At 61.1% G+C, this 7,088-nt stretch overlaps 1 non-coding gene across 1 annotated transcript; it reads left to right on the plus strand.

Moving 5' to 3' along the window:
• Positions 1-3,424: 3,424 nt before the first annotated feature.
• Positions 3,425-3,543, plus strand: LOC131867739 (5S ribosomal RNA). The gene has a single exon (XR_009366271.1). It is a non-coding gene; the product is annotated as a 5S ribosomal RNA (ribosomal RNA).
• The last annotated feature ends 3,545 nt before the right edge of the window (positions 3,544-7,088 follow it).

Consider the following 7,088-nt stretch of genomic DNA (forward strand, 5'->3'; position numbering starts at 1 on the left):
AAACCCAACACCTCCCCTATATAAGCTATTTGTCTGATTCTCATACATGTGTAGTCTACAGGAGCAATTAGGACATCGACCCCAACTTTTGACTTCTTAACGAAAACAAGGTCTTTGAGGTTGACGTAATGCGCACAACCAGGGGAGTCGACCCATCAAACCCAACACCTCCCCTATATAAGCTATTTGTCCGATTCTCATACATGTGTAGCCTGCAGGAGCCATTAGGACATTGACCCCAACTTTTGACTTCTTAACGAAAACAAGGTCTTTGAGGTTGGCGTAATGCGCACAACCAAGGGAGTTGACCCATCAAACCCAACACCTCCCCTATATAAGCTATTTGTCTGATTCTCATACATGTGTAGCCTGCAACAACGATTAGGACATCCACCCCAACTTCTGAATTCGTCTGCGTTGACCGCACCAAAGGTGCACGCCTTGGTGCTCACCAAAATCCGACTTCCGACTTCTTCTGCTATGCGGGGTCTTTGAGGTTGGCGCAGTGCGCACAACCAGGGGAGTCAACCCACCGAATGCAACACCTCCCCTATATAAGCTATTTGTCTGATTCTCATACATGCGTAGACTGCAGCAATGATTAGGACATCCACCCCAACTTTTGACTTCTTAAACAAGACAGGGTCTTTGAAGTTGGTGCAGTGCACACAACCAGGGGAGTCGACCCATCAAACGCAACACCTCCCCTATATAAAGCTATTTGTCCGATTCTCATACGTGTAGTCTGCAGCAGCGATTAGGACATCGACCCCAACTTCCGAATTCGTTTGCATTGACCGCACCAAAGGTGCACGCCTTGGTGTGCACCCTGGAGTGCACTTTGGTGCTCACCTCGGTGCACACTTTGGTGTGCACCTCGGTGTGCACCAAAGGTGCGCACCTTGGAGCGCACCAAAGGTGTACACTTTGGAGCGCACCACATAGGGTCTTTGAGAGGTTGGCGCAGTGCGCACACCAAGGTGGGTGTTGAGGTGCGTGCCGAGGTGGGTGGGTGCTAGGGTGCGCTCCATGGTGGGTGCCAGGGTGGGTGCGTGCTAGGGTGGATTCCAAAGAGGGTCATAGGGTGGGTGCCAAGGTGGGTTGGTGATATAGTGGGTTCAAAGGTGGGTACTAGGGTGGGTTCCAAGGTGGGTCACAAGTTGGGTGCCAGGATGCGTGGGTGTTAGGTTGGGTGCCAAGGTGGGCTCCTGCGTGGGTGGGTGCTAGGGTGGGTTTCAAGGTGGACGCGAGGGCGGGTGCCAAGGTGGGTAACAAGTTGGGTGTTAGGATGGGTGAGTGCTAGAGTGGGTGCCAAGGTGGGTGGGTGCTAAGGTGGATGCCAAGGTGGTTCACAGGGTGGGTGGGTTCTAGGGTGAGTTCCAAGGTGGGTCACAGGTTCAGTGCTAGGGTGGGTGTCAAGGCGGGTGTCGAGGTGCCTGGGTGCTAGGGTGTGGATGCCAATGTGGGTCATAGGGTGGGTACTAGGGTGGGCTGCAATGTGGGTGCCAAGGTGGGTAACATGCTCGGTGGGTTCTAAATTGGGTGCCAGGGTGGGTGTGCACCCACCTTGCCCGAGGTGGGTGCCAAGGTGCCAGTGTGGGTGGGTGCTAAGGTGGATGCCAAGGTGGGTGAGAAGGTGGGTGATAGGTTGAGTGGTAGGATGGGTGGGTGCCAAGATGGGTCACAGGGTGGGTGCAAGGGTGGGTAGGTGCTAGGGTTGGTGTCAGGGTGGGTGGGTGCTAGGTTGGGTTCCAAGGTGGGTGCGAGGGTGAGTGTCAAGGTGGGTCACAGGTTAGGTGCTAGGATGGGTGAGTGCTAGGGTGCAAAGGTGCCAGGGTGGGTGCTAGGATGGGTCGATGCTAGGGTGAGTGGCAAGGTGGGTCCACAAGTGTCAAGGTGGGTGCCGAGGTGGGTGCCAAGTCGGCGACTGCTATGGTGGATGCCAAGGTGGGTCACGGGGTGGGTGCCAAGTTGCTAGGTTGGGTTCCAAGGTGGGTGCCAACGTGGGTGCTAGGGTGCGTGGGTTAAAGGGTGTGTCACAACGTGGGTGCCAGGATGGGTGCGCACCCACACTGGCCAAGACGGGTGCGGGTGCAAGGTTGGGTTCCAAGCCCGGTCACAGGCTGGGTGCTAGGATGGGTGGGTGCCAAGGTGGGCACCAGGGTGGGTGCACCCACCCTGGCCAAGGTGGGTCACGGGGTGGGTCCTAGGGTGGGTAACGGGGTGGGTACTAAGGTGCGTGCCAAGGTGGGTCATAGGGTGGGTGCCAAGGTGGGCACCAGGGTGGGTGTGCACCAACCCTAGCCAGGGTAGGTCACGGGGTGGTTGTCGGGGTGGGCGTCAAGGAGCCAAGGTGGGTGGCAAGTAGCCAAGTTGCGTGCCAAGGTGGGTGTCGGGGTGGGTGCCAAGGATCCAAGGTGGGTGCCAAGGAACCAAGGTGGGTGTCTGGGTGGGTGCCGAGGTGGGAGCCAGGGTGGGTCCCAAGGTGAGTGCAAAGGTGGGTGCCAGGGTCAAGGTGAGTGCCAATGTGGGTTCCAAGGTGCCAGGGTCAGGGTGAGTGCCAATGTGGGTTCAAAGGTGCTAAGTTGGGTGCGAGGTTGGGTGCGAGGGTGGGTGGGTGCCAAGGTGTGCTAGGTGGAAGCCCGGGTGGGTCGGCATCCCATGGGTGTCGAGTTGGGTGCCTGATGGGTGCTTCTTGTCAAGTTTTAGTCGTCGGGACTCATTTCGAGCCTTAGAGGTCGTTTCTTGTCCGGTTGCCCTGTCTTCGACCTGGGAACCCAATTTTGGTCCTCGGGTCCCATTTTTTTTTGTCTCGCATCCCACTTTTGGCCTGTGGCCTTTTCGGGGTCGATTCTCGTTTTGGGCATCAGAGCATGTTTCTTCTCCTAAAACCCAATATTTGTTTATTAAGTCTCGGAACACATTTTTGTTCTCGTGGACCCATCATGGGTCTTGGAACGCATTTGTGGTCCTTGGGTCCCATTTTGCATCCCGAAACTTGTGTTTTGGTGCTTGATCCCTATTTTGGGTGCCCACCTTGCACCAAGTGCGCACCCGGGGCAAACCGAGCGCCTTGGTGCACCGGGGCAAGATCGAGCGTGCACCCGAGGCGCCCCGAACATGCACCAAGGTGCACTCGGCCCACATGTGAGCGCAGGTCGTTGCGCCCGAGGTGGTGTGTGGGCACCGCGTTGCAGACGGGACACTGCACGCACACGACGCCCCCTCCAGGTGCACGCACGTAGGCCGGGCCGGGTGCACACCCGACGCCCTAGCAAGGTGCGCGCACCCGGGCAGGGCTCACACTTGGCGAACGGGGCGCACTTCGCGAGGGAGGGTGTGCACCTCGACGGGGGTGGGTGGCCGGGGTGGATTCGCACGTGGGTCGCGGTTTGCTAAGTACACACTGCGACAAGCTCATAACGGGTGCGATCATACCAGCGTTAGTGCACCGGATCCCATCAGAACTCCGCAGTTAAGCGCGCTTGGGCCGGAGTAGTACTGGGATGGGTGACCTCCCGGGAAGTCCCGGTGTTGCACCCTTTTTTAGTTTTTCGCCGGGCGTCGCAATGCTATTTGAATAAACCTTTTGCCCGTTTGCGTTCTCGTCGGGGCCGGGCCGGGCCGGGGTGCGCTGCCCGCACTACCGCGCGCGCGGGGGCGACACCGAGCGCGCACCCGAGGCGCCCCGAGCACACAGGCCACGGTGCAACCCGGGCGTTGTGCGCGCACCCCGGTGCGCCCGAGGTACTGCGCGCGCACCCAGGTGAAATCGGTGTGCACCTCGGCCAGTGCGCGCTCGGTCGAGTCGCGCACGTTGGCCAAGGTGCACGGTGATGTTTCTTACTCTAAGGTTCCGCACCAGACGCCCGGGACAGGTGAGCGAAGCTGGGCGGGGCCGGGTGCGCGGCCGGGGCAGGTGCACGCAGCTGGAGAGAGCTTTGGAGCACACTTCGGAGCGCACCAATGATGCGCTCCATTCAAAAGTTTCCTGAAAAGGCAAAAAAAGTTGAGATTATAGAATTTCCCACTTGAGAGATTGTAAAAAAAAAAAATTTAAAATGAAGGAAACGCGGGTGCCAAGGTGTGCGCAGCCCAGCCAAGGTGTGCGCACCAAGGCGCCCACCCTGGCGAAGGTGCACGCAAGGTGCGCACCCGAGGCAAACCGGACAATTAACCCAACTTTCGACTTCGCGCGCACCTTGGAGCGCACTTCGGAGCGCTCCTTGGTGCGCACCAATCTTGGGCACCTCGGAGTGCACCATGGCGCCCACCAAGGTGCGCACCCGGGGCAAACCGAGCTCCGACTTCGTGCGCACCTTGGAGCGCACGAAAGGTGCGCACCATGGCGCCCACCAAGGTGCGCAGCCCAGCCAAGGCGTGCGCATCAAGGTGCGCACCCTGGCGAAGGTGCGCACCCGGGGCAAACCGAGCTCCGACTTCGTGCGCACCTTGGAGCGCACAAAAGGTGCGCAACCCAGCCAAGGTGTGCGCACCCCGGTCAAACCGAGCTCCGAATCGTGCGCACCAGAGGTGCACGCCATCGTGCGCACCTTGGAGCACACTTCGGAGCCCTCCTTGGTGCGCGTCGATGTTGCGCACCTCGGAGCGCACCCGGGGAAAACAATGCAATTAACCCGACTTTCGACTTCGTGGGCACCTCGGAGCGCTCTCGGGTTCGCACCTCGGAGCACACCGAGGTGCGCACCTTTGATGCGCTGCCTTCACCAATTTCCAGAAAAGGCAAGAAAACATTGAGAAGGTGTGCGCACCGAGGTGCCCACCCTGGCGAAGGTGCACGCGAGGTGCGCACCCGGGGCAAACCGGGCTCCGACTTCGTGCACGCCGCACCTTGGAGCACACTTCGGAGCGCTCCTTGGTGCGCACCAGGGCGCGCAACCCAGCCGAGGTGCCCACCCCGGCGAAGGTGCACGCGAGGTGCGCACCCGGGGCAAACCGGGCTCCGACTTCGTGCACGCCATGGTGCCCACCGCGGCGAAGGTGCACGCGAGGTGCGCACCCGGGGCAAACCGGGCTCCGACTTCGTGCACGCCGCACCTTGGAGCACACTTCGGAGCGCTCCTTGGTGCGCACCATGGTGCCCACCAGGGCGCGCAACCCCGCCGAAGGTGCACGCGAGGTGCGCACCCGGGGCAAACCGGGCTCCGACTTCGTGCACGCCGCACCTTGGAGCACACTTCGGAGCGCTCCTTGGTGCGCACCATGGTGCCCACCAGGGCGCGCAACCCCGCCGAAGGTGCACGCGAGGTGCGCACCCGGGGCAAACCGGGCTCCGACTTCGTGCACGCCATGGTGCGCACCGCGGCGAAGGTGCGCACCCGGGGCAAACCGGGCTCCGACTTCGTGCACGCCGCACCTTGGAGCACACTTCGGAGCGCTCCTTGGTGCGCACCAGGGCGCGCAACCCAGCCGAGGTGCCCACCCCGGCGAAGGTGCACGCGAGGTGCGTACCCGGGGCAAACCGGGCTCCGACTTCATGCACGCCGCACCTTGGAGCACACTTCGGAGCGCTCCTTGGTGCGCACCATGGTGCCCACCAGGCCGCGCAACCCAGCCAAGGTGTGCGCACCAAGGTGCACGCGAGGTGCGCACCCGGGGCAAACCGGGGTCCGACTTCGTGCACGCCGCACCTTGGAGCACACATCGGGGCGCTCCCGGGTTCGCACCGGCGTTTGCGCACCGTGGTGGGCACCTCGGAGCACACCAAGGTGGGCAGCGAGGTGCGCACCTTTGATGCGATGCCTTCACTAATTTCCATAAAAGGCAAAAAAAAAACGAGATTTTAAAATTTCCGTTTTGAAAGATAGTGAGAAAAAGGGAATGCTGGTGCCATCTTGAGCCCGCCCTGGTGCGCAGCCCATCCAAGGTGTGCGCACCAAGGTGCCCACCCTGGCGAAGGTGCGCGCCCGGGCAATTAACCCAACTTCCAACTTCGCGCGCGCCAGGGGTGGGAGCGCACCCAACAACCGGGCCTGGGAAGAGCCAATGCGAGAAACCCCACCAAACGCTCTGACAAAAAAAGAGGGGGCGCTCCAGTAACCCCGCTTCGGAGCGCACCCTGGGCAAACCCAGCCAAGGTGCCCACCCCGGCCCCGGCCAAGGTGCAGGCGAGGTGCGCACCCGGGGCAAACCGGGCTCCGACAACGTGCACGCCGCACCTTGGAGCACACTTCGTAGCGCTCCCGGGTGCGCACCTCAGAGCACACCAAGGTGGGCAGCGAGGTGCGCACCTTTGATGCGCTGCCTTCACTAATTTCCAGAAAAGGCAAAAAAAAAAGGAGATTTTAAAATTTCCGTTTTGAAAGATAGTGAAAAAAACGGAACGCGCGTGCCATCTTGAGCCCGCCCTGGTGCGCAGCCCAGGTAAGGTGCCCACCCTGGCAAAGGTGCGCACCCGGGCAATTAACCCTACTTCCGACTTCGTGCGCGCCAGGGTGGCAACCGGGCCTCGGAAGAGCCAATGCGAGAAACCCCACCAAACGCTCCGACAAAAAAAGAGGCGGCGCTCCAATAACCCCGCTTCGGAGCGCAGCCGGGGCAAACCCAGCCAAGGTGCCCACCCCGACGAAGGTGCACGCGAGGTGCGCACCCGGGGCAAACCGGGCTCCGACAACGTGCACGCAGCACCTTGGAGCACACTTCGAAGCACTCCCGGGTGCCCACCGGCGTTGCGCACCGTGGTGGGCAGCGAGGTGCGCACCTTTGATGCGCTGCCTTCACTAATTTCCAGAAAAAGGCAAAAAAAAATGAGATTTTAAAATTTCCGTTTTGAAAGATAGTGAAAAAAAAGGAACGCGGGTGCCATCTTGAGCCCGCCCTGGTGCGCAGCCCAGGCAAGGCATGCGCACCAAGGTGCCCACCCGAGGTGCACACCCGGGGCAAACCGGGCTCCGACTTCGTGCAGGCCGCACCTTGGAGCACACTTCGGAGCGCTCCTTGGTGCGCACCATGGTGCCCACCAGGGCGCGCAACCCAGCCAAGGTCTGCACACCAAGGTGCCCACCCCGGCGAAGGTGCACGCGAGGTGCGCACCCGGGGCAAACCGGGCTCCGACTTCGTGCACGCCA

This window comes from Cryptomeria japonica, unplaced genomic scaffold, assembly GCF_030272615.1.
Source record: "Cryptomeria japonica unplaced genomic scaffold, Sugi_1.0 HiC_scaffold_183, whole genome shotgun sequence".
Lineage (NCBI taxonomy): Eukaryota > Viridiplantae > Streptophyta > Pinopsida > Cupressales > Cupressaceae > Cryptomeria > Cryptomeria japonica.